At 38.3% G+C, this 3596-nt stretch overlaps 1 pseudogene; it reads right to left on the bottom strand.

The window, feature by feature from the left end:
* Positions 1-1222: 1222 nt before the first annotated feature.
* On the bottom strand, positions 1223-1914 carry LOC138810926 (Golgi to ER traffic protein 4 homolog pseudogene; annotated as a pseudogene).
* Positions 1915-3596: the final 1682 nt, after the last annotated feature.

Genomic DNA, 3596 nt, shown 5'->3' on the forward strand with positions numbered 1-3596 from the left:
ATCATGTGTAACTTTATACTACATGCAGTGTGCTACATTCAGGGCTTAAAAATTGTACACATTTACACTCCTCAAAAATCACAACTTACCACGACACTGGGAATTCACATCTATAATTCTAGCCTAGTGTTTTGCTACTTAAGCCATAAACTACATTTCCAACATTTTGGGGTGCTTAATTGGAGATAAGAGTCTCACAGATTTTCTTCTGCTGGCTAGCTTTGAAACAAAATCCTCAGCTCTTTGCTTACTGAGTAGCTAGGATTTCAAGCTTGAACTGATATTCTTTTACTCCTCTATTCTCTTCAATGCTCCTCTATGGATATTTAAGATTGTTAAGTTGTTTTAAAACCCTACTTTTGAACACAGCTGAGAAAATCAATGAAAATAAAAGCTGTGTCTGAATAGATCGATAAATGGATATATATTTTAAAAATTGATCAAAATACATAATAACAAAGCAGAGAAGAAACCAGCTGCCAATAACAAGAACAAATGAGTACTTTATCAGAAATTCTACAGTTGTAAAATTAAAAACTGCAGTAAAAAACAACTTCAGATTATTTATTCAAAGGTGAAACCTATCAACCCTACTTAAGGAAGAAAGAGAAAAACAAATGGAATTGACAAATATTTTGTTAATTTACATTTAAATGCATTCCAATCAAGAAAACTCTAGGCACAGATGAATTTATTATTGATTTTCCTAAAACTTTGAAGAGATCATTTTGATTCTACAATAATACTTCCTTAAAAAGTGAAGAAATAGTAGTTGCCCTCTTAAAAGGTTCTTTTAAAAAATACCTGGCTGAATTTTGTCTGGAATTATATCCATGTACTGAGCAATTAAGAATTGTTTCAGGACATTGAGTCTTCTAACCATTAAGTACTTGATTCTTCGTTTACTTAGTCCTTTTTTTTTGTATAAATATTGAAAGGTTTTATAAAATCCGTTTGGAAGGACTTTTCTCAAAGCAGAATGACAAATTGTAAGCATCTCAGGAAATAGAGCAGTGAGTATGAAAGCCATGAACAAATTAGCATGTCTTTAAAGAAGTTTTAATACATAGAGCATAAGTAAGAAAGAAAATTTTAGATGATAGACTAACTAAGGGAGGCCAAAAGGTGGGTGAGTGCCTCCATAGGAAGATGAAAGCTTGGGTTGAACCCTGAGGGAGAACTGTCTTATACTGTTCTGTCCTGTCAAGGTACTTGTCATGTATCAGGTGCCTGCCCAGGGAGGCTGGCACTGCTTGCACAGCACCATGAATGTGGTCAGCTTGCCGTCATCCATGGTCAGCAGCAAAAACCAGATGAAGTGGAGCAGGGATTGGACAGAGGGCAGCCGTGCTTGATGGATGGTGCTTCTTTGCACACATGATGAATACCACAACCTGCTTTTGTTTTTCCAATAGAGAAACTGCAGCACTGCCTGGGCCACGAGCATGTCCACTTGCCTTGGAAGCTGTGGGCCGTGGAGTCCTCCACCAGCATGTTGGCACATCCCACCGCTGTCTATGGAGTTTAAGAAGTAATATCAAGATTCCCAGTAGTTCTCTCTTTCCACAGGGTCAGTGCCCAAAATGGATGGAGCCAGGGGTGGCCTTGTTTCCAGGAAACCCAACTGGAACACTTCAGGGCTCTGGAGTCCATCTAAATTAACATTCTAGCCAGACACTACATCGACTTATGCCTTCTTCGGGGACTAAAACACCACCATAATCAGTGCTTCTGTGCTGTTTTGCTGGCCATGAGGGAAGAACAGCAGTATGCTACTGAGAACATGAGCTCTTGGGCCTCAGAGGGCTTGCTCTGGGATATGTACCTGAAGAAGAGGGTCCAGTACTTCAGGTGTGCCCCATACTGGCTGCATTTCTCCATGCAGCTTTCTTTGCAGGTGATTGTGGGCTTCATTTTAGGAGACTGCCTGCTCCAACATCGCTGCTGCCAATGTGGCCCAAATACTATAACCTTTAGAAAGACTAGGTCAAAGCCTCAGTATATTAATACCAGGAATTGGTACATCAAAGAGCAGGGTATGGAAAGGATAGACAAATGAAGGGAGGATGGGCAGAATGTAGTCAAGCTTATTGGGAGAGAGTGAGGATACAGAAGATACTGTATGAAAGGCAATGTACTCATCTGACTCATGCAATTGAAATCCCTCTACAAAACCTCTTTATAATCACTATAAACTAAATTAATTTTCTTAAAAGGAATTCATTGCATATACTACAAAACTAAGAAAAATAAGGGAACTTGTGTGTCAGAGGGGGGTGTGAATATTGTAGGGGTGGGATGGATCAATATGAACTGTATTCATAAACTGCTTTGTTACATGGCACCTCCTTTGTACAATTACTTGAAGATAATAGACAAATAAGAATAATAAAGGAAAGAAGTAAGATAAGGTGAGTACAGGAGAAAGAAATGGTTGATATATACTTCTTATATAGAACAGGAATTCCTATTAGTAATTCCCTGTAGAAGAACTCTACTTTTTTTTTGTAATATTTCAGAATAAGATGAGATTCATAAAGCAGGGTTCATTATAATTTGTCAAAAATAATTTAAAAAGTTTTTAATAACCCAAGAAAAGTAAATTCCTATATTATCTACATGAATACATTTAATTTATGATCATGGTTTGACAGAAAAATCCATGGAAATGTTTTATTTATTTATCTTTTGGTCGGATATGGGGCTTGAACTCTGGGCCTGGGCACTACCCATCAACTCTTCAGCTCAAGGCAAGCACTCTACCACTTGAGCCACAATGCCATTTCTGGTTTTCTGGTGATTAATTGGAAATAAGTGTCTCATGGACTTGTCTTCCTGTGCTGACTTTGAAGCCAAATCCTCAGATCTCAGCAAATTGAGTATCTAGTATTCCAGGGGAGGGCTACCGATGCCTGGCTAAAAATTTTAATTTCAATTAACCAGCAGAAATCCAGAACTTGAAGCTTTGCTTAAAAGGTGGAATGCAGGCAGAAAGTGAAAAGCAAATACTAGCAGAGAGGCAGGCAGAGAATGAGAGAGAAAGAGAGGGAGGGAGAGAAAAATAAAGGGAGGGTAAGAGTAAGGGAGGGAGAGGGAAAATGTAAAAACAGGGGGAAACAAAACAATGAGAAGAGACAGGCAAAAGCGGGTAATGAATGTGAATAATATTAAAATATGTAGTATGAAAATATGAAAATATAATGGAGCCCAATATTTTGTGAAATAATAAGATAATATGTCTAATAGAAATTTAAGTTTGAAAGCAAATATAAGGTTTATTTAGATAGTGATGAGGATGGAGATTAGTTGCTGGGGAAGGTATTACTTACATAGTATTCTAAGGCCCCATCCACAATCCCTGAAGATGCTCCTAGCCTAGGCAGGCCAATGAAGTGGCCACTGCCATTTTTTACAGCAGAAAAAGAAGTGCCATTCTGAGAACCAGAGGATTATATTGGCCAGCCATCTGTGGCTCAAGCTTGTGATCCTAATTACTCAGGAGACTGAGATGTGAAGATCCAAGTCAGGACAAGCAGGAAAATCCCTGAGACACTAATCTCAAGTTAAACACCACAAATAGGAAATGGAGCTGTGCT

Source organism: Dipodomys merriami, unplaced genomic scaffold, assembly GCF_024711535.1.
Source record: "Dipodomys merriami isolate MVZ:Mamm:240054 unplaced genomic scaffold, mDipMer1.0.p SCAF_510, whole genome shotgun sequence".
Classification (NCBI taxonomy): domain Eukaryota; kingdom Metazoa; phylum Chordata; class Mammalia; order Rodentia; family Heteromyidae; genus Dipodomys; species Dipodomys merriami.